The sequence below is a fragment of the Phalacrocorax carbo genome, chromosome 1 (assembly GCF_963921805.1).
Source record: "Phalacrocorax carbo chromosome 1, bPhaCar2.1, whole genome shotgun sequence".
Lineage (NCBI taxonomy): Eukaryota > Metazoa > Chordata > Aves > Suliformes > Phalacrocoracidae > Phalacrocorax > Phalacrocorax carbo.
Genome location: NC_087513.1, coordinates 214,787,829 through 214,812,008, shown reverse-complemented (window position 1 = coordinate 214,812,008; position 24,180 = coordinate 214,787,829). Strand labels below are relative to the sequence as shown.

General features: G+C 47.3%; 1 long non-coding RNA gene across 1 annotated transcript; it reads right to left on the bottom strand.

Annotated features, from left to right (window-relative positions):
- Positions 1–14,860: 14,860 nt before the first annotated feature.
- On the bottom strand, positions 14,861–23,397 carry LOC135311583 (uncharacterized). The gene is made up of 4 exons (XR_010371245.1): positions 23,124–23,397; positions 22,861–22,983; positions 22,515–22,618; positions 14,861–22,324 (listed from the first exon to the last, which is right to left on the bottom strand). It is a non-coding gene; the product is annotated as an uncharacterized LOC135311583 (long non-coding RNA).
- Between the last annotated feature and the right edge of the window lie 783 nt (positions 23,398–24,180).

Here is a 24,180-nt window from a genome sequence, read left to right as displayed (position 1 = left end):
TCCAGGGTGACCACTAAGCTCAACACCATGCTCAATGCAAGTTCAACAGTGGCATCACAGTCCCCTCACCCTCCTCTTCATTACGAGCCAAAGCCCACCACATGGTCTACACCACACAGCAGGGGCAGCTGCACCCTTTTTCTCACCCCTGGATCCTGCACCATGAAGTTGTTTAATTGTCTCCTTCCTATTAATTTCAGCCACTTGCATGGTTGACTCTGAACCGTGGATATTTCTCAATTCCTGGAAACTGCCTGAGACCTCCCACCTTCACAGTACCCAAGATCAAACCAATGGCCTCCAAAGCTGCAAAAACCCCAAATACTTAATTTTGAGTTAAATAGCAAGCTTTTCCATGCAGCCCTCTGTACAACACCTACCCTCTGTGGATAAGCAGGCGTGTACTCCACAGAGCAAAGACCCACCATGCCCTTGGAAGAGGGGGAGAATGAGGACCACACACATCTTCCATTGATCCCTGCAGCATCCAGGTATGAAAGGGAGAGGGCAGGGGGCACTGGGCTCTCCATGTGGCGAGCATTGAAAGGATGGAGCTGGCAAAGCTGGGTTTCACCAGGGCAGGTGCTTGCTGCAGCAGCTACTTTTGTTTATCAAGTTCCTTGTAATCGCATGAATTAGAGACTGGATCATTAGCTTCACAATGAACCAGAATGCTGATTTATTTAATGAATGTAAATGGTCTTTTGCTAGCTAATTGAATTAGGGAAATGAGAACTGTTGGTAATAAAATGGATAGCAAGGAGGGAAAAATCTTCTGTACCCCAGTGACAGCTGCAATACAGGGCTTTCCATGCCCATGCTGCTCTGCAAAAGCTTCAGACCGAGTTTCCATCCTTGAGGGCAGGCTTTTACTACATGATCTGTGATCAGCCATGGGTTACTGGGGGTCTGTAAAGGTCCTGAGCCAAGGCAGGTGATGGACTAGGCTTCACGTTCTAGTTACACCTGTGTGCATCCAGACTAAGCTGCGTGGCCTCCTTGAGTTCCGATCAGTGTAAATAAAATAATTTGCATAATTAGTGCAATGAGCTATTTACAATCATTTCCACTTGCATCTACCAGCAGTCAGTTTCTCAGTGCTTTGGAAATTCCCTGAAAACTCTCCTGTTCCAAACCACCTGCTTTTGAAAATACACTATGGTCCTTCAGCGGTCAAGTCCAGCATCCAGTAGGTCCAGTCCTTACCTTATAATACTTAAACCAGAGAAAAATATTGCCTTCATACAAAGGCTCACACAGATGGTCCCCAGCCATGCGTTTCCGGACTGCAACGACCCAGCACCATAGCAAGAGTGTATTCTGGGTCTGTTGTAGTAGTGTTATGAGCTCTCAGGCTTTGGATCAACACAGTGGAGGACCTCAGAGTGTCAAAGACACTAAAATCTCTCTCATTAAACAGTATTTTGCAAAACTTCAGCTTCACAATGCTGAACTTCCAGTGAATTCCTTACTCCATAGACATTGCTCGGCTCAGGAACCTCTTTTCCCACCTAATGCAGCCTCAGCAACAGCAGACTCCTTCAGGTATCACAACAGCCAAATGCTGGGCAATAAATCTTAACAATCCCTTTCAAATGAGGCATGGGTATGCTTAAGATAATAGAGCTCATAGAGGAATGGCATTTATTTCCTGCCAAAGAACATAACTAGAAGCCAAAGTGCCTTTTGACAGGTTTATAATCCACCTATGCATTGCCATCCATGCAAGTCATATATTAGCCAAGGCACATATTACTCAAGACTCCTCTTAATAAGTGACTTAAAGACTTTTAACAGCCTTTTTGTAGACTATTAGGAAGTAAAGCAATAACCAAAATATCACAAACCACTGTCTATCCAGAGCACCTACAAACAGATTGTTATTCTCGGGAAATAAATCAAATATAAGACTTCAAGCTCCAGGGAAATAACTTCCATCAATTAAAGCATGTAAATGACCAAGGTCTTAAAATCAAATCAAGTTGGCATAAATAACTCATCACAGAGGGCCACTACTCCTTTCCCAGGGGTTATGGAGGAAGTCACCACATCTATAACTGTTATTAATAGGAATAAGTCTGTAAAGATTTAGGTTTATGCTCGAATTTTCAGGGTTATATATCTACATGGGAGGCAATAATTAGAAAGGAGTGATGATTAATATGCCTGATTAATTGCACTATCAGAAGACAGGCAATGCAATTACAGAGTCTTTCAGACATGCATGATCCTACACTCCATCACCAACTGAATAAAACAAACACAAACAGAATTAATCAAATGAAATGGGAAAACCAAATTTAAGTAAACACATGCAAAATGTCAGACACCTTCATTCTGGGTCCTTCTCAATATCAGCAAGAGAAGCGTAAAATTAAAAAGCTGAAGGAGATAAATGATGCATCCCTAACAAAATCAAGGGAATCTCCCAGCACTGGCTCTTACGGACAGTGTGGGGAGAATACAAAGCAGGTAAAGCCACCATTGGGGTGGTGTTTCAGGCCAAGCTGCAAAGTGCTTGAGAACGTTGCCACTGGCCATGACTAACTCAGGACTTCATCTGTTCTCAAAGCCAGCTTTGCAAAGACTTTCGGGCTGTGGTCAACCTTGTTCAGTAAGCCAATGCTGCAACTTATTACTGTTGAAGAGGGGTTGCTTCCCTACCCTCTCCAATATTTCCCATCTCCCTTGCTCCTCACCAGCCTCTCCCAAGACAGGAGAAGGGCTTATCTCAGCAGCAACCATGTTGCCTCAGCTGGTGGTAAAACACTAGTCATATTTTTGTTGGCAAAGCAGATGTAACTACTCTCCCTCCACCTCTTCCCTACCCCCATGTACCCTCCCCAGCTGGCTGCATGCTACCACTTTGAGTCATTCCCATGCAGCCGGCTGGGGGTCTTATGCTAAACCTGTGAACTGATCCAAGTTAAAAATGACCCTGCCAAAAAAATAAGAGGATTTTTTTTTTAGAGCTGTAGGATGAGTTGAAACAACCCATGGAAGGGAATAGCAGCCAGGGGCAGGGTGAGAGCTGCTGAAGCTGGTTTTGGCTCCGTGATAAGTGCTTTGGAGCCACAGTTCAGCCAAGGAAATGAGGGTGGAGGGGTTACATGTGGACTAGGGGCTCCTCAGCCTCTCTGTAGGCTCACTTTTGCATGATCTGTGGGGAGGTCACAGCAAAATGGAGAGTAAAGCTGAAACCTCTTAGCTTTGAGGAGCAAGCCTTCACAAGAAGACACCACACCAGGAAGCCCTTCCTGGTGAGACAAAGCAGCACAACAGATCAGCGAATGGGAACTGCTGCCTCCTTCTTTGGCAGAAGATTGGGGTGCCTTTTTCTGCTCCAGTGCAGAACCTTTTGCTCCCTATTAATCTGTTATACCTTTCTCCCTCCCCTCTTCACTGAAGGCAGGCCCTGACCCTGCAAATACAATGCTTTCCATGAAAATTATAACATTAATTTGGTTTCTTTTGGTCCCTGGGGCTTATTCAGGGGACTGAGGTACATATTCCAATATGTGCTCACGAGCAGTGGCAGCAGCTCTTAACTGAGTTCTGGTACTTCCTTTTTGTGTGCTATTTCTTCACAGCAGGAGTTGAGTGCCAGCTCACAACCTTAATTTAAAAAGAGCTCCTCAAATGCTTCACTTTCCCAGAAAGGCCATTTGCAAGCACAACCTAAGTTCATGCAACATATTGAATTTTTCACTTCGAAACCAGTTCATTCCTACTGTGGAGCCCAGAAGCCACAGAAATGGACCCAGGAGCAGCAAAACAACCACTAGAGTGACTTGATTGTGGCAAGGGCAGAGATGCTGGAAGTGTAGGGTATTCAGAGTGGAGGCAAATCACAGCAGCTGTTTTCCCCTCTCCTTTGAGAGGCGCAAGTCCCACGAGGCACCCCAGGAGGAACTCATCCTGAAAGCCTTTGGGGGCCATTTATATTTGCTTCTGTATCTGTATGTTCTCATAATGTTTGAGTCTGACATAAATCCCAGAGTGCAGGTCTGGATTCCGGTGCAATATGGTTTTCAGGATGAAACCAGGAAATTTGGGGATTTGGAGCAACCAATGCCTGTGAAAACTAATGATGACTGTTAAATACTATGGGTAAGACTCAGGACAAGCTGTAAATTACCTTCCTGTTGATTGTTTTGCATGTGTTTACGCAAAACAAATGGTGAGCAGGAAGGATTGCATGAGCTGCTGATGGGGTCAGCCCATGATGCTGAAGGAGAAAGACCCATATTCAGATCCACCATTCCAGGCACCCGACTGCTTTTTTCAGCCACTTTGGCATCAACGCCCAAGAAAGTGAGGACAGACCCAGACCTGCTGCCACTTGGCTGGTTCCGCTGCAGCCACATGTGGTGTCCCTCAAGCTACCTGATGGTAGCTGGGCTGAATGCAGTACATTGTGCTCTGGAGGTCTCAGTAGGTTTGATGTAGAGTAGTAGGTGCAACTCCTTGGGCAGCAGCATGCCCAGTGCACCTGAAAAGCTTTGGCCCTGCTACCTGCATATCTGCCAGAATCCTGGAAAGTCAGGCATGCCACTACCAGACAAGCATTTCCATCATCACCACCAACTTTCTCAACAACCTTTGCTGCTGAGAGAAGACCAGGAGGCTACAGCTCCTCTGTGGACCTCTGGGAGATAAGGTGACAGAAGCATTATTCATTGCCTTTGTCTCCTGCCTGCAAACCCCTAAGTACAGGTGTCCCTCACAACTATCCACTCCAGGTCTTTGTCTTTTCCCTTCTCTCTGCAGTGGCAGGAGCTGCCCAGCCCTTGCAGTGGTAATATTCATACCTGTTAAAAGGTCTGAAGTCAACCAAATCATGTCCTTTCCACAAAAAAAAAAAAAGCCTTTGCCAAGGGCTTGAAACCCAACACAATTCAGATCAAGTAAGGATCTCCAAGGGCATGTTGCTGGGGACCTCAAGGATCACCAGCTGTTCAAGGGTATCCTTCTCCATGATGTCAATATCAATGGATATTTTTAGGTGAAAAGATTTAATATCAGTGAAACAAAAAGAAGATGAAGAAAAAAGACTAACCGAAAGGTGTTCCCACTGGGGCAAAGCAGTCTTGCTCAACAAGGGTAACTTCACAGGTGCAATTTACCTTCTTCCTCCACCCTCCTTATCATATACAAGACAAAGGTTCCTTTATGGGATAAAATAGGAAATGGAGGAATTACCCACTGGTACAATATTCGAGCCAATTTCTTCCTGCTCTATGTTCAATCGAAAAGGTCCTGGACAAAATGGCTCTTCAGCCCTTGTGGCTGCAGCCTCTCACAGACACTTCTGCAAAGCCCATGTGATGTTCTAACTGATGGAAAAGCCATTTCCAGCCCAGGAATTGCTCCCATTTTCTGGCCAACTTGCTAACGACCCATATCTGTGAAGTACAGATCTGTCCACTGTCTTCTTTTCCCAGAAGAAAAACCTCACTGGCAAATTAGAGCTACAGAGCTGCCTCAGTGGAAGGGTTCAACTGAGGGATAGAACGGAGCCAGAATAACCACAAAGCCTCACTGATTATAAAAAAAGATTGCAGGAAAGGAGATGTTCACAGGGAAGTTAACCCTCACCTCCCCTTCCGCCTGTGAATGCCAAAAGATATAGAAAGCGGGAACAACACCTGGGAGGAGGGAGTTCGGCATCAGAAATGGGAGAACATTGTTGGCTTTGAGGAGAGACCAGAGGAGAAAAGCATTGGGTTTACTGAAGAAGAAGAGGAGCGGGGAAAATGGTGGGAGAAGTGGGAAGGGTTGGTGGCAGATGAATGATTGGAGATCACCAGGAGAATAGAAGGGAGCAGGTGAAACAGGGGGGAGTCCAGGGTCTAAGGATTTCCGCGTCTCCCCCTCCCCCGTAAAAATTGCAGCAAGGGGGGAACATCAACCTCTAGGCAGAAAGGGCATTAAAATACAGCAGCATGTCTCCTTTCTTGGAATAGACCCTGTATCATTCTCCTTCACACGCTCAGGATATTGAAGTGGGGAAATGGCATGTTGGTATGATGGTGGTTGACACATACTGTATGCTCACAGACCCACGCTGAAGAAGACTGATAGAAAACTCGAAAGAGCCTCTTAGATGATTCTCAGCAATTTCAAACCAAGAAGCATCTAAATTGTGATAACTGCAATACCTTCCATGTGTGATGCCACACCATATTTTCCCTTTGCAACCCGATTTAGATCTAAAGTTGTCCAAACTAGTATCTAACCTGAGCTTCTTGCCAGCACAGACAAGAAGAAAATAATATTTCTTCCTCTCTGCAGCAGCTTTTAATGTACTTTTCTCCCATCTCCTCACCAGACCTGCTTCTTTAGCCTAGACAGTCTCCATTTTGCATGTTTTACCCCCAGCATGTGCTCTTAGCTCCCTCTTCAAGTCGTGTTTGCTTCAGGCCGTGTTTGCTTCAGAGCCAAGTTCAATGCCCATTCAGGCAATGCTGCATCAGATGGCAGCAGCACAGCCCAATAACTCTCCTTTGGACAGTTTGGCTTTCCTCTGAAGAGGGTTTCTGCTTATGCCAAGAGAATAGGAGCGTGGGCTAAGCCTTTCTGCCAGGCAGCACATCACAGAATCCCAGAGTCACAGAGTCACAGAGTCACAGAGTCACAGAGTCACAGAGTCACAGAGTCACAGACTCCCAGACTGGTGGGGGTTGGAAAGGGCCTCTGGAGACCATCTCATCCCACCCCCTGCTTGAGCAGGCACCCCCAGAGCAGGGGCACAGGGCCGCGTCCAGGCGGGGGGTGAATGTCTCCAGGGAAGGGACCCCACAGCCTCTCTGGGCAGCCTGTGCCCCTGCTCTGGCACCCGCACAGCAAACGGGTTTCTCCTCCTGTTCAGCTGGAACTTCCCGTGTTCCAGCTTGTGCCCGTGGCCCCTTGGCCTGGCGTTGGGCACCATCCTCCTGACACCCACCCTTCAGATATTTATAGGCATTGATGAGATCCCCCCTCAGCCTTCTCTCCTCCAGGCTGAACAAGCCCAGGTCTCTCAGCCTTTCCTCCCAAGGGAGATGCTCCAGCCCCTGATCCCCTTGGCAGCTCTGCGCTGGCCTTGCTCCAGCAGTTCCCTGCCCTTCTTGAACTGGGGGGCCCAGAACTGGCCACAGCCCTGCAGATGTGGCCTCACTGGGGCAGAGCAGAGGGGGAGGAGAACCTCCCTCGCCCTGCTGGCCACACGCCTTTCCATGCCCCCCAGGGCACCGCTGGCCTTCTTGGCCACATGAAGAAAATCCTATCTAGTCTTTAGCTGGGACCACTGGGACAACACTACAATCTCAGGGTCCCCTTTGTCTCTCCATGTATGAAAAACCATGGGGGAAGAGATTGCTATGGTAAAATTACACACGCAGGGAGAACTGCAGACTTGGAAAGACGCTTGTACCAGCACCACATTACAGATTAAGAAGACTAAGGTACCTTCAGAGATGATGGAGACAAGAAAGGAAAAAAGGAGAGGTCTGGTTTGACAACATCCCAGAACTGCTGATGAAAGACAGCAGGGACTCCACCCCTCAAAAGAAAAAAAAAAAGAGGCATCCGTTTTTTGGTAAATCAGGCTCTGGTAGCTTACCCCTTGGGTGAGATCCCTGAAAGCCAGCAGGTAGATTTCCCAATGGCAGGACACCAGCATGGGAGGAAGCAGCACAGCTGTAAAGTGATAGCACTAGAAGGTGGTTTGTAAAGTAGATCCAGAGAAATGGACCTCTGGAGCACTTACTGTGGCAGAAAACCCAATCTAATAGATTAAGAGCCAAACTCTACACCTTTTAGCAACCTTAATCAGAATTAATTCTACTGCTTCTGTGAAACTAATCTAGATTTTCACCAAAATCACCAAGGTAGACTTTGGCACTAATTCTTTAAAAGCATTGCTAAACAAACTTGATGATAGATATGCAGAGCAATAAAAGGAGCTATTGTGGAGCCTGAGTGATTTGCTCCCCTTTGTCAACAAATTGCAGATTTCCAGAGAAAATAATGTTATGCTCTGAGCAGGAGGAAGATCAAGTGTACCCCCCAGTTCAGAAAAGCTTTTGTTCTACTTAAGTGATTTTAAATGAGACCCACCTGATAAAGAACTCTCTTATCTGAATTTGCCTTTCCTCTCAAGACCCGAGATCAGAGATTTTCATGAACTAATTGCCAGAACAAGGCACTTTCTGATTCTTAGGGTGGGTATTGAAATCAGAAATCTGAACACAGTGAAAAAAAATTTCAAACTAAACAAAACAAACCCCATCTTCTAAATGGATCAAGACCATTGGATGGAACAGCCCTTTAATTTCATGGTGTTAGGAATCAAAATCTCCCAGTCATGGTTTTGCTTGGTTATAACTGAAGATAAACACATAAGTGAACCCATCTTTGTAGCTGGGGAAGTCAAACCAAAAAGCAGCTGCTACATGGTTTGCTCAGGATGACAGAAGGAGTCATCAATGGAGCTTGGACAGCCCAGACTCCTGGCTGGAGCAAGGAGATATATGTTCCTATAGCGGTGTCCTTGGACAGCTATGCTGTATCACAAGCAAGGAAGCCTTTCACTGATAGAGTTGGCATTCATGAAATTCCTTAAATGCTTTGAAACGCCTTAGATACTTGCATATTGCTCCCTGGCCTTGTTTAACCACACAGCAAACAGGAAGATAGGCTCCTGTTGATATCTGGCCTTGATCTGGAAGGATATAGCAATAATAATCGTCCAGGCACTGGCCCAAAAGATTATGCTGAGCCAAGCAAATTGGGACTTTTCCCATCCTGCAGCCATTCAGGCTGAATCAGCCCGACATTTCCCCGACTGTAGCATTTTACCACATGCTGTGCGGGGACCGTTGTGCCAACATTGCTGATCTGGAGGAACTCTTCCCTGCGCCCCCCCTTTCCCCTTCCCCAGGCTGGATATAGAAGCAATCCAAGTCAAGGAACTCTGGCCCCTCAGAATAAATGGGAAATATTTCCTAAATATAGAAAATAGATGCATCAAAAGGAGCTCAGCTGGGTTAAATATTACGCTTGATGTGATGGTACAAGTGAGGCTGAGGAAAAGGAAGGGAAATAAGAGCCATTCATACGGAAGGAAAGCGCTTGCTGCCAGCAGGCATATGTCAAAGGAGCTCCCTGTTTAAAGGCATGAAGAGGCCGTGCAATAATAAGACCCCTGCTCCTAACGAAGAGAATTTCTTTTAACCAACCTGATAAAACAAGGAGGTTTTTTAGCATGAAAAAGAGTGTTTTCTCCTGTTTTTTCAACATCTCTCTGGAGCTGGGCCATGCGTTATTGTGCTCAGTTTTCCCTGTGAGTGCAGGCTCTTCTCTGCAGGAATATGGTACTTCCTGAGCTCCCGCCATTCCCACAGTGTTCTCACAGTCACGTTCTTTCCGTGTTTTTAGTACAGGATTATTAAATCACTCGCTCAGATGCTAGCAATCAATGACAGGGAGGGTCACACATTTGTAGGCTCGAGTCCAAGTTTCCAGTTAATGACTTGAACAGAGGTATAGCAGTTAGGGACGGTCCCTTGGAGACCAAAGCTGGGATTGCATTTCTCAGCAATGGTATTTTGCTGGGAAACCAAAGATGTGAGATTCAAGTTGAAATCCACTCTGGTCAGCCCCAGTAAGCTGGAACTTAGCTATGAAGCAAAGGAGCAATGATATATTGCCCATCCAGCATGCTCTTGACTACTTTTTTCCTTAAGGACATATTGTTTGAAATTTTGTGTGGGAAGGGTGTTTGACTGCACAAGAAAGGTCTGCTGATCTAATAGGAAAGGGTGCATTGACCTGAAAGTAGAGACAGACATAACAGAGAAGTGATTAACTGTTGGAACATACGACCTTTTTCTTTTGGAAATTAAAAGTTGATATTTTCTCTGAAAACCTTCTTAGGCCAATTACAATTCTCTGCGCTCAGTTCAGAAGTAAGTGCAGGATATACCATTGCTTAACGAGTTCCCCTGAGATGAACACGTCTCAAACCAGGGTCTTGTTTGCTTTCGTTTCCCTGGTGTTTCACGTTGAAGACCCAGGGGAGTGTCCGATCTTGCTCAGCTGAAGGGCGGGAACTGCCAGAGGTTGGGGATGAATCTAGATGGTCATGAATGAAGATGGTCATGAGGCAAAAAGGGGCACCACCATCAGTTCCTGCTCGCAGGTAGCACAGGATGTATGTTGGCTTTGTTAAAAATACCGTTTTACTGTGTGCCACACTTAGAGATATATGCGCTTGTTTTGATTAGTTTAGATGAGATTTACTTTTGCTACACAATTTATGCCCCACCCAGTGATGCATTTCTTCCTTCAGTGTTCAGACTTTGCTTAGGCAGAGGTAAAGCATTACCCATCTAAGAATTCTGGATAGGTTCTTGTTCACCATTTACCTCTTCTTCTCTTTCCTATTTACCTCTTCTTGTTTACTATTTACCTCTTCTAATAGAAAGATATATCTATACATATATGTATGTATGTTTGTTTGTCTTAAACTTGCTTTTTTAGATTTTTATATAGCTTTCATTAGGAAAATTAAAGAATAAGGTGAATATGCAATTATTGCACTATATTGTTATCCACACTATTTTCTCAGCTGGTGTCTGAGAGGGCATGAGAAAAGGGCAGGTCAGGTGAAGTTCTGGGCCCTATAACATAAATTTCATCTGACCATGAGCAGGTGCCATCAGGGTTAAAACCTAATAGAGCTCCAAGTTCTTCCCACTGCATTTGCAACAAGTGGCTCTCTCACATTGTAGGGATGCGGCTACCCTGGGCCAGCACAATTCACAGTCAGTTAGGGTTTGATTTTGCAAATCCTCCTCTAACCAGAGCTTTCTCACACAATGAATCCTTTGACCTCACTGGGCTAGATGACGTGCGTCTCGGCAATTTTCGAGGCCTCAGCCCCTGACCTGCCAAAAGCATGGGAAAGCAAACGCTCCCCTCAAGGGCATTCCTAGTTAGGAAGGCCAAGGCACCTTGAATGCTACAAGAAGGCCACAATTTTAATGCCATGAATAAAGTTTCTGTCAGCAGTCAGCCGACACCTCAGGGCTTTGCTGTCGTCAGTGTAAAATAAACAACTTCATCAGGACAGGTAGTGTATATCTGTCCCTTTTTATTTCTTTTTTTTCCTCTCCAAGTCCCCACTGAGGAGATTTCATTAAAGCAATGTTAGACCATGGGTGTTAGCTGCATTTGCAGCATGTAATTAGATGGCAAGGCTAAAATAAGGAATCTGCTGTAACCTCAGCTGCTGGGCTGCAAGGCACTATGAGCAAATTTTAAGGGAGCTATTGCATGGGCTGTGGAAATAATGATTTTTCCCCTGATAGCCTATGAAAGCTGTTCTTTGCTTGCACAAAGACTTCTGGAAATTACAGGTCTTTAATGAACAGATCCCAGGTAATAAATCAGATTGGAACCTCCCCATTTCACAGCGTGTGGACGAGCGATGCTTAAGTAAAAGGAAAACAAGGGACTGCCCTGAGGACATTCCCAGTGACCCTGCGGGGAGGACAGGATCCGTAACTGGAAGCTGAGAAGGTTTAAGACCTGAGGGCATGAATGTCTCTGGGCTGTATTCAGGGAACACATTTTGGAAACTGACTATTCTTGACAGCCAGGAGTGATTCAGACCAGACCATCTCAGTCTGCCAGCTGGGATGAAGTTAGTGCCAGCCATGAACATGTCAAAGGGCATTTACAGGGTAGGGTATGTCCACAGGCTTGTATCCATCTCTGCTTGGAGCAGCAGGTTACGCTGGTACCTCCTGAGGCCCCTTCCAGCCCACATTATCCTATGATCCTATGAAAGGTGGGACCCTCAAGCTGAATTTCTTGCCTTCACGCAGACAGTAGGTGGGAGCTAGGCATGTCCCAAAGCCACCAGAAGGGAGGGTATTGGCATCACCCGGTGCCAGTCCTGAATGGTGCAGCAGCATCCTGAGCAGGCACTGATTGCTGCTGCTGGCTATAGAAAGGACATGAGATGACGGCTCTTCATGATCTCAAAGGGAGTTTGGGTCCTGTACTGCACATCTGCATGGTACAGACCTGCGGGCAAATCCCCTTCGTGCTCCTCAGGCTGCTGAGTCTCTAGATGTGGGCTGCTGCAGGACCAGGACTTGTGTGGACACCCACTGATGTTTCATTTAGGTCCCGTTTTAGGTGTACCTTGGCTTAAGGATCCTCAAAAGAGGATGTGAATATTTTGGAAAACATTCCCTCTGATGTGCCTCTTCTTCCTACATGAAACAGAAGCATTTTACACCAAAAGGCACTAAGTAGTCTTGTTTAGTATCTTTATCAATGATCTGGATGAGGGGATCGGGTGCACCCTCAGTCAGTTTGCAGGTGACACCAAGTTGGGTGGGAGTGTCGATCTGCTTGAGGGCAGGAAGGCTCTGCAGAGGGACCTGGACAGGCTGGATCCATGGGCCGAGGCCAGTTGTGTGAGGTTTAACAAGGCCAAGGGCCGGGTCCTGCCCTTGGGTCACACCAACCCCAGGCATCACCCCAGGCCTGGGGCAGAGGGGCTGGGAAGTGCCCGGCGGAGAAGGCCCTGGGGGTGCTGGCTGACAGCCGGCTGAGCATGAGCCAGCAGTGCCCGGGTGGCCAAGGAGGCCACCAGCCCCCGGGCTTGTGTCAGCACTGGTGTGGCCAGCAGGAGCCGGGCAGGGATGGGGCCCCTGTGCTCGGCCCTGGGGAGGCCCCACCTCGAGTGCTGGGCTCAGGTTTGGGCCCCTCGGGACAAGAAGGGCCTGGAGGGGCTGGAGCGTGTCCAGAGAAGGGCAGCGGGGCTGGGGCAGGGTCTGGAGCACAAGTGTGCTGGGGGCGGCTGGGGGAGCTGGGGGGGTTTAGCCTGGAGAAGAGGGGGCTGAGGGGAGCCCTTCTCGCTCTCTGCAGCTGCCTGAGAGGGGCTAGAGTGAGGGGGGGGCTGGTCTCTGCTCCCAAGTCACCAGTGACAGGGCGAGAGGGAACGGCCTCAAGCTGCGTCAGGGGAGGTTTAGGTTGGATGTGAGGGAAAACGTCTTCCCTGCCAGAGGGGTCAGGCCCTGGCACAGGCTGCCCAGAGAGGTGGGGGAGTCACCGTCCCTGGGGGGTATTTAAGAGACATGTAGATGTGGCACTTCAGGGCAAGGTTTAGATGATCTGGGGGTGTTGGGTTGATGGCTGGACCTGATGATCCTAGAGGTCTTTCCCAACCTTAATGATTCTATGATTCTAAGTTCATTGCTGACCGTTAAAGAGCTCTTGGTGTGTTGGCAACATTAATTATAAACGTGTCATTCATCTTTAAATTGAAGCTTAGTCTGAATTTTCCCTTCAGTTTCCAAAGGAGAACACAGTTTGAACTCTGGTGGTACGCTTTTGGTGAACTCTCCTGACACAGCAGCTGATGGTTAAACAAACAGGATTTTCCAGCATGAACTCTGCAAAGGAAAAAATCCTTGTCCCCCTACTTAATCAGCAGAGCTGTCTAGCAGAAAACATCCAGCATGCTCAGACCACTTGGATCTCTGCAGCCTTGAGCAAAATGCTGTATTTACAACTGCTGTCTTGTCACCTTAACCTTTGCAGTATGATCGTTTGATACTCAGACATGTGTCATTGGCCTGGCAATTTATTAGCTTGCAGTCAGTAGAAAGTAATAGGTGCTTCTCAGCAAAGGGAAACAAGATGCTGCGCATGCCAAGCAGCTGATAAAACTGACTTCTGCTGTTGTTCAGAGACAGCTCCTTTTATTATCAAACCCGTCTTCTTTACCTTTTCCCAGGTGAGGGGTGAGGTGTTGCTCAGTGTGACTAACATGAAGTAACCTTTAATGTGCTCAGATGTCACCGAGGCACAATACGCTCAGCTGTCACCAAAAGTCATGCAAACTCTTGGTCAGGATGGTGCTTTTCAAATAAAACTTTGATTTCATTAGTTTCATGGACAAATTGAATGGGCACCTTCACTGAGACCACATGTGCCCCAAGCCGGGTGACCCAACCTGGATGCTGGCAGGGGATGCTTGGACACATGCCCCTTCCTCCAGTAAGCCCCAGTGCCCCACAGTTCAAGTTTTAAAGCCTCCCCCTTTGCTCTTTTCACCCAGAGTAGGACACTTCAGGGAATTTTCATCTAAATCCCACTTGGCATCTTGGCATTTGAGGTCACAAGAGTAAGGGCTGAAGATTGACAGAGGCTAACCCAGGTTGTCTGAACACAGTTCAAGGCAAACAAAGGGCATGAAACACCAGATCAACTGAGCCAAAGCAGGTTTGCAATAGAAACAGTGTCTTATTACCCACTAGATATAGCTGGAGAAAGTTATCAAGATGCCGAGTGCACAGCTTTTCTTGGGCTAAAGTGAGAGCAGCTAACTTTGAGAACAAGTGTCTTGCATTTAATTAGACTTGTACTAGTTAGACCACCTCGTACCTGTAGGGTAGAGGTGATGCTAATGAAAGGGAAGAGGTGCTTATTTCCAAGAGATAGGGAGAGAAAATGATATGTGGAGAGGATGGCTGAGATCATGCTTGCATCCCAGTTTAAAATTGCCTGTTGGACTGGTAGAGCAGCTGGTGTTGCATGAAGTGACGTGATTGGACAAGATATATTTTTATTGGAAATCTCAAGAGTAAATCTTGCTCACTCATTACCTTATTTTCTTCATAAAAACTTGTTCACCCAAGAGCCGAGGCTGTGACACCAGTGCTTTCTTATCATATAGCTTTATAAACTAGTCAAAATATTCTGTACATCTCCATACCTACTTTTTCTTCCCTCTCTCACAACTAGTCAGGTACTTACATGACCTTTGCTCTTCTATTACACAAGTATTTTGCAAGCGTTTACAAACTTAGTGAACTTTTATCTTGGCAAACTGAGCGCAGCAGTGATTTTGCATTCTGCTTTTATCAGCTGACTTCAGCTTAGACACTTCACAGCCCGGGGTTAATCTTGCATCTCCTGAACTTCGTAATCAACAGGCAACGGGTCAGGAAAATTCACAACCGTTTTTCTCCATGTGGGTAAATGCAAAGTTCACTGCTGGAAAAAAACCTGGCGCTTAAACGGAGCAGATACAATAAAACAAGACCCCTGAAAAGGTTGGGAGGGTTTGGCTGCATAGGGGATGAATTGGGAAGGGTAGGTACCATTTTTGCATCAGCTCTTCTGATTTTACCTCATGTTTGATGAGCCTGGAGGATTCATTGCCACAAGAATCACATGGGGGAAACTGTTAGGATTCAAAGCAGGATTAGGTATTTCTAAAGGGAATGAGAAATGGCAGACCTACGGGAAGTTAATAGGACAAAGAGAGAGATCAGAGGTGTGCAGAAACAAAATGAGGTGGTGAAAATTTCACAAGCAACATAGATGTCGATATACTCTGACAACCAGTAGCTGCCTCTGTGCGGCAGGATTGGGCGGACAGGTCTGGCACCACGCGTGGAGCAGAGCCCTGCACCTCTCCTGCTGTGCCTGGCGGCATCAGAGCTTAGCTACCATCCAGGACACAAGAGGAGGCTGAGCATAAATCTGCTGTCATATGGCAACTGCTTTGTTAGTGTACATGGGGCCAAACTTTACTCTGACACCAAGATCTTTAGAAGAGCCAAACAAGCGAGGAGGACCTTTGTCTCTGGGTATCGATTCATGCAGATCTCAGGTGGTCTTCAAGACTCAAAGGTCCCAACCTGCCACCTGAAGACATTCAAGACATACCCTTAACCCTCATAATGGTACTTAAGAGGAAACCCCAGAGAGCATCTGTGCTGCCTGCAGTGATCCTCATGACTGCAGCACACCATTCTTCTTTAAGATTGTCTTCTTCAGGAGATGGGGCTGAATTTCCACCCCCTGCTGCGAGCAGCATCTCGCCCAGGGGCATCTCATTTGCCAGCGGGGCCTCCAGACGTTTTCCATGCTACAAATAATAACATAGCTTCACGCTTGCAGATCCAGTGCTGTCTAACTAGAGCAAGTGATCTGTGTATTCCCAGTGCATCTGCAAAGATGTGTAATTACCCTTGAGTAATTTTTCCTGAGGGCATTTGGGGAAGTAAAGCATGGTCCCACCTAAAGCTTCCCTCCTTTGGGCAAATTCCCACATATTTCAAAGGGAGGAAAAAGAAATCAAAAAAGAGAGATTATTATTTGTTTAGTGAATCTGCAGAAGTGCATTTCTTTCTGGGAATCCTATTAAAAGTCCCTTCCTCATGGAAATGTGGCTAGTGAGTAGGTACTTTGTCAAGTCAAAAAGAAAGAAAACAGATCAGAAGTCTAATCACATTGAAACCATATGTGCAGCATATGTCAGCAGTTACAGAGAGCTTTAGAAAAAACAACTACAAAACCTCGGCCTCTGACTTCAAAGGGGCTTTAAAAGGGCCAAAATTTTGATCACTACGTTTCTTCCCATTAGGGAAAAGTCATGGGGATTTTTATGTGTGTGTGTCTGTTGTTGTGAATAGTTTTGCTGCAGAAAACTAACCAGAGGTCCCTACCATACAAAAAAAAAAAATCCTATCATCAGAGCTGGCATCCTCCCTGGGACCCTGCAGATCCCAGCACGTATTGAGTCAGTCCTTTCACAAGCCATGGCTCTGTTTTAAAGCACAGTCCTGCCTTTGAAAAATGGTTTTATTCAAGAACAGCACCATGGGGTTCTGTGTTTCCTACCTCCCCTGGTTTCAATATGACATGTGCGCTGTTTGCTTTCACAAGGGCAAATGGTCTTTCCACCAGCAGTCGAGACTAAAAACTCATTGTGGGTTGGAGGAGTTAACATGGGAGCTTTCCCGTTTCATCTACAACACTCTCTTACAAGGCTTCAGCGTGTAGGTTTGTCGTAACACCCCCTTCATGGCCTTGATCCTCTTCCTAATTGATATGGAGCATCTTCATTGCAGGAAGGCATGGGTTACTTGGCACAAACTGAAGTGGTTGTACTAGGTCCTGCACAAAGACAGGTGAAATCCCTGAGCCAAATGCTTGGAGACCTAAAGGCAATCTGTAAACCAAGATGGGGGCAAACTTTCCTTAGCTCCTGGCTTAGCAGCCAGCACACACCAGCTGTGCCAGCAAGCAGTCCTTGGTGATAACCGTCAGGGTTAAGTCCTCAGAGGAAGCCTTTGCAGTGCTAAAGCAGACACATGACTTGCAACGGCTCAAACAGGGGGAGGTGCACGGGGAAATCCCAGCTCTCCCATCAGCAACAGGCTTTCTCAAGAAGACCAACCCCCTTCCCAGCAGGGTTTGGGTATAGCACAGACATGAGAAACACGGAGGTGCTAACACAGGGGTGTTAAAAGCCCAGCAGGATGCGACTCATTGGGGAAACTGGTTCTGCCAGGATGGTGCAATCGTCTGAGCTCGAAGACAACCCTTTTTCCTCCCACTCGCTCCTGCCATGAGGCTCTGCTGGGCCAGTCGCATATGTCTGTGAGCTGGAAAATAGTCATTTCCTCTTGGAAAGGAGCTGGTGGAGAAATCACTGTAGTGAAGGTGAGGTAGCTACGTGGAGTTTTTAGGAAGCGGGCTGCCTGTGTATGTGAGGATATGTGGACCCTGCATCACAGAGCTGTGGCAAAGGACACATTTGGGAGGGCACACTGGAGCAGAGAAGATGGACAGGCAACAGAAACTGGCCTCTCAGCCAGCCCCAAGCCCACTGAGATGCTTGGCTGACCCCATATCCTGGCCCTGCTGCTGCTCTGTTGAGTAGAAGATGGAGACACAACTCAGAACAGGCTTCCTAAAGATGCCTGGTGTTGCAGGACATGACACATTGAGAAGAAGGCTCAAGGGCAGACTTGGAGAGCAACCTGAACTTGTGGTCCCTGTACAGACACAGCGTACATAGGGCCTGGTTATGGTGCAAAGGTTGGAGGGGGCTGATTGAAGGGAAGTTTCTATTAGACATTGTGAAAACCAATCACTGTTTCTGCAGTCCTCAGTGGCAGAGGGGTGCAGGGGGAGGTCATCAGCTCTTTCAGGGGCAAAGGCTGGGAGCAGAACTGCTCTTTCTCATGTGGCAGCTTTCCAGCAAGCCCCATGCACCATTCCCTCCTCATTCGATGGCTCTCGAATACGAATACACCTTGACATCTCAGATCACTTCCCCCAGCACACACTTACCTATTAAATTCCTACACAGCACACACCAAAGCAGAACCCCATCTGATCCTTGCTTCACCTAGCCCTCAGCTTTGCTCCTCTCTAGAACGAAACTCCAGCAGACGCACCTACGGGTCTTCTACCACCCAAAATATGGACTCAGTAATTTTGGATTGTCTCTGCTGCTGTTTTCAAGGCTCTTGGGAGGGCCTTCAAGTTGAGAAGTCAGAAATTTCCCTGATATCTACTGACTCTTTTAAGGCAAGATACCCCACCAAAAATGTTTGCCAATTCAGGCTTGTGGGAAACAAGGGGACAAGGACTACCCTTTTGGTTTGTATTATGACTCATAGCTACTGTTATGCCCTTAAGCTTGCTCTGTTCCAGCAGTGCCAACTCATTTGGTAAAATAAAGGACATTTTATTTAAAGATCATCTGCATACATTTACCTTCCATTTAGAAAATCAAGGATATATCAATCATTGAAAGCCACTGGAAAAAAAGTTTAAAGAAAACTCTCAAGGCTCAAGATCTAGGTGAACTTTTAAAAAACCCTCTCTTCTTTTTAGATTCCTGTTTTTTTAAGGAAAAGTTGTTTTGTGGTAGCCTTATTCGTGATTTCAATGCACTTGGGAGCTGATCACGCTTCAGTTTTGGACGTGGTCTGCAAAACTGCAGAAAGGAGTTCAAACAAGGCCAAGGAAACTGAGTTAAGGATGATGGTTGTGACTCACACAAGTCCTAGAAAGTAATTTTGCGTGTTTGACCTAAAGAAATAAGAGCAGATAAGACTATATAATCGCTTCATGTATAGAACCGTAAGCAGAGGGTGAAGGGCTGCACAGGTTTGCTGCAGTGGATGGAGCAAGGAAAGGGAGATTAAATTTAGTTAGCTATTAGGAACAATTTCCTGAGAGTGAAGACAATTAGGCAGTGGAACTGTTTTGCCTAGTGAGGTAATTACTGCACAAACACTAGATGGACGCAAGCCAAGATTAGATAAGTATAGTGGAAAATGTAGTACAAGGTCTCTTCTGATGAGCCCAGAGGGGCTGGCTTTGCTGGCAGCAAGCCCAGCTGAGCAGTTGGAGGAAACTTTCCCTGAAAAGTTCTCGAGACAACGAGGGCTTTGCTCAGGCAGGGACTGCAGGACCCGAGCTGGCTGTCTCACCAGGGCAGAGAGCAACGCATCATCCCTCCTGCCATAAAAGCCTGCAAAAGGACGTCTGAGGCAGTTAGGAAATGAAAGTAGAAGGAAAAATACTAAATAGTAGCCTTTTCGGGGCAGGGTGACTCTTATTCAGGGTCTCTAAATACCCTCTTTGTTCCATATGGGGCTTGGGTGTTTCTGCAGTTGTTGTTTCTTGTATTTTTTTCTCTGTGCACTGACACATGGGGAGTGTTTGCAGAGTCTGGAGCCAGGAGAGCTCCCAGAGCAAGGGGACAGATTTTCGGAAGGGGTCACAGCTGAGAGCTGAGCACTTGAAAATCTGGACTGCTGCAGTATGTCCCAGAAGGAGGAAACACGGCTAATCCACATTATGGCTGTTTGAGTGCTTTTCCCCGCAGTGATGTAAGCACTAACACGTAAGGGTCAGAGACCTTATAATATTCACACCCACCACGAAGCCTGCTTGCCCATAACACCGCAAGCACTCTCCACCTCGCAACCTACATAGGAAAACAAAACCTACAGCTCTCCCCATTTGTCCGGGAGATGCTTCACTTGTGTAATAGCTTGTTTTCTATGTTGAAATGAAAATATCCATAGGAATATGCTATTAGAGGGGTTTCTTGGCAGGGCGGGGCTGCCTTTAGTATCTCCATATCCACCTTTTCCAGTAACTGGTGGGACGAGGACAACCCTGTTGTGTGAGACACTGTGAGGAGCTCTGCCTGCTGGAGGAGTACCACTGACATTGATTCCCACCCTGAATCATTAGGTTTAAAGTCCTCTCCAAAATATATTTTTTGTGGCTATGACAATACACAAACTCCTTCTCCTGTAAGTAGGGTGAGGTGAAGGGAGAAGGACCCTGTCCCACTGACAGACAAGGATTCATCTCAGCAGAAAACCCCAAACATGACCCTGTACCATGGCTGAAGTCTGGAAGAAAAAGGCAGCCTGGAGAAAGGAGCAAGTGAGTCACTTTGGGCTGGAAGTAGAACATCCTGGAGGCACAGAGTGATGCTTCTGGGGCACCCAGTGAACCTGTCTGGGTACCACACAGGGTAACCTAACCCTGGGGCTGAGCTCACTCTCAGGTGTCCCTGGGAAGTCCCAGAAGGGCAGCAGTGACTCCTCTTGTTCAGCAACTACTCTATTACTGGGGCACCCCTTAACCTCACCCTGATACAACTCAGAGGTTGCCCCAGTCCTAAAAACCTGACTGTAAGAGGGTATGAAAGACAGAGGAGAGTGGGCAGGTGTAGGAAACCCGCTAATCGTCATACAGCAAGGATGGGAGCAGAGCCATTCCCAGTCCCAGCAAGATAAACAAGGGTTTTATCTTGTTAATGCAGTATGTTGTCAGGTGCTTTGCACTGGAAATTAAGTCACTTGATCAAACTGCTGTGTTGTCCAAAGGTTTTATAGCAGCATATTTACCCACTATATGGGTAGAAAAACTCCTGTACTTATTTAGTAGCTTCTTTAAAGAGGTACAATGCTTTTTAGGGAGGGAACAGAAGGCAAATTTCCTCCCCACCATCACTGCTGGTTTTAGGTTTTAGGGAAATGCCTCCAAAGTGGAATAAGCCACAGCTGAGCAAACACAATAAGGGATGCTGAGTGGCCCAGGAGGCAGGCAGCCTGGCATCACCCTGCCTTTACCCCTCTGTGTTTGACATGGAGTCAGGAAGAAGAAGAGCTGAAGCCCAGAAGAGGTGACTGGAGTGATAATTACATGCAGGAGGTTGCAGCACAGCTGCTCCATGGGGTTTTCCCCCAGAGGAGCAAAGTGAGGACCATGCCTGCCCAAGGACCATCCACTCCTCTCCCTGCTGCAGCACTGTGCTGTGCCTGGGCTCTTCCTCCTGCTCTGCAGTTACCCCAGCCTGCTTTGCACAGCAGAGGGGTCACAGAGGGTAAAGGAAGCAGGAGCACAGTTCTCAGTGTTGCTGTACAGGTCAGGCGTTGCAGGCAGACCAAGGAGTGACAGAGCTGCCATTGCCCATGCCAGCCTCTGGTGCTCAGCAGGAACCCTGCTTGGTCCTGCTCTCCAGCAGATCATTGCAGGAACCATACCAGGGACGACAGGGTAAAAATCCTCTAGGAAGCACCCACATATGTCCTGAAGCCACACAAGTGACACCTGCCAAATACGGTTTGGATCCTTGTCTCAGTGGGGGTCCCCACCTGCAGGACCTTCCTTGGCTTCCAGCTCTACCAGAAGGACAAAGACCATACTTGCCCCATTCTGCTGTGATGTAAACCAGGGAAAACCTCTACTTGGTTCAGTGAAGTTTCTCCACTGACATGTTTTGGCAGGTTTTTCCATTAATTTATTTGAAGGAGGGTCAGCCATGGAACCAGTCTCAGACTGAGACACTACACCGCTATATTTTTTTGTGCAGTAGCATCCAAAGATTTGCACATGGGTACTATCCAGCCTGTGGACTGGAGCAGCATTTGGGCAACCTTCAGGTTAGCTTGCAGAAGGCTAATCTCCCCCACCCCTGGCAGTGCTGGTTAAAGCAGCAACAGGCTGTTGACCATGTCTAACTCCAGAGGATGCTCTCTCCCATGGTCCTGACACCCCTTTATCTTCCACCCTCAAGCTCAGAGAAGGATGGAGGACTCCTGTCACTGCCTATGGTGCAACCACATCAAAATTCCCGGGATGTCGAATGGCTCCTCCAAGCAGCATCTAACCAGCGCTGCCCAGAGCAGCCTGCACCAAGCATTTAATGCACATTGCGTTGTCCTAGGATTGCAATCCAGCCTTGTCTCTGCTGTCTCTTCTGCTCCTAACTATGGTCTGTTCAGACATTTCAGAGATATTTTCACCATGATCTCAAATTCCTTTCCTGGCTAGTAGCCAGCTTTTGACCTTCTTCCTGTAGAGCAGATGTTTCCTTCTCAAGTGCATTAGTCCCAGCTGTTTCAGGGGCTGGATTCATTCAGGTTGTCTGTGCTGGCTTTCTGCCGGTGTGCTTCTCCTGAAACCAGTGATGTTGCTCCTCTTTAAACTGTTCAAACAAGTCAGGGTTATGTGACTCTTGTGGAGTTAAATAAGGTTGACCACCCCAGTGTAAAGTGCCAGGATAACTGGAGCTCATCTCACAGCCCCTCAAAACCCGCACTGAACCTCATCCACATACTAACCAGCCCCAGTGCCTCCCTCCTGCCTGTGTCCCTGCCATCCCCTGCCAGGGGTACCCGGGAGGGGGCTGCCTGAAAGGTCCAAAGGGCCTCCTCAGTCACCTCCTTTATGTGGCTCCTCCATTTCTCTCGTGCCTCAGCTCCCCAGGCAACCCATCGTCCTACAGGGAAGAAAGGGATCTGCAAGCCTTGAGGTTGTTCTTTAATCATTGCCTCACAAACTTGTGTTTGATTTCACTCATAGGACACCCATAACATAAGCCTAGTCCTTATGTACTCCTCTAGGACACGGTGACGCCTTGGCCAAGCACCACTGAAGCAAAAATGAGAAGCAAAAATCATGTGTGCTTCGAAATGCTGCAAAGTCATCTTGAAAACGCTTGCAGAAGGAAGCAAGAAGTACCTGTTCATCGTGGCCACCATTCATAAGCGCTGCCTCAGCTCTTGCTGATTTACAACCCAGGAAGGCTAGATCGGGCAGGTTAGGGGAGTTCATGATGTGAACAGCTACCTAAGCAAATATAGGCTGTGATGAATAATTAACAGGAGCTGTAATATTGAACTGTCTTATGAAGGGTGGGAAGGAGCAGGGAGAATATCAGGCTTACAAAAAAGCAGTATTTTCTGACCTTGACTCTAAGCCTGGACTCTACCTGTTCTGCTCACCTCTGATCCGAGCAGAAGGCAAAGCTTTCCTCCCAGGGCTATCATCAGAGAGAGGATGAAGGGGTTTTTGTGACATTCTTTACAGGGCCACCAGTGTGGTCTGCATATATCCCCGTTTGCCTTGTGCAGAGAGGCACACAAAGGGGTGTAAGGTTCCTCAAACCCGAATAAGGCACCCAAGTTCCCATTTACCGACCACTGGCAGGGCTGAATGCCCTCTTCATTCCTCTAGAGAGTATTTTTCCCAGAGCTGAAGTTCCTGTCAAGATATGGCCAGGAGGTGCCTGCGAAAGTCAGCTCTGAAAGGCTATTGGCATGAGAGAAATGCTCTCTGCTTGAGCCAAAACCACCAAGTTAAATATTTTCCCATTGCGTGCACTGTATCTTTGCTCTGTTGACTCAGAGCCATGTGTCCTACCCCAGTGGAAGGAGCAGTATCCATCTACCACTTCGGAACAGCCTGTGCACCCCTGGCTGCCATGGTTTGGAGAGCCCCAAAGCTTCCAGAGGTGCTCATGCCGAGATACTGGAGTGGTTGAAGGAGGCATCTACCCCTCCAGCAGACCAGCCTGGCTCTCTTGGTGCTAAACAGGAGCTTGCACACTGACTGACTCTCACCCAAACTGTTCAAGGATGAGCATACTTCTCACCTGTGGCTTCACCTCTGGGGGCCTGAGAACAGGCAGGCTTTGCAGCTCTGTAACCAGAGACCCCAGCCTGCAGCTTACTGTGCTTTTTTCATGAAAAGAGCTGCTCCATCTCACTCTAGGTACCTTCTGCAGCTGCTTATGGCCATTTTTACCTGTTGAGACACCTCCTTTTGCCTTGAGCAATGTGTTAAAAGTGAATCCAAAGCCTCTAGCAGCAGCACCAGCAGCAGCAGCTCATTTTCCCTGCCCAGAGAGTGCTGCTGATAGAACAGAATAGACAAATTCAGTTGGAAGGGACCTACAATGATCATCTAGTCCAACTGCCTGACCAGTTCAGAGCTGACCAAGTTAAAGCATTAAGGGCATTGTCCAAATGCTGCTTAAACACTGACAGGCTCGGGAAATCC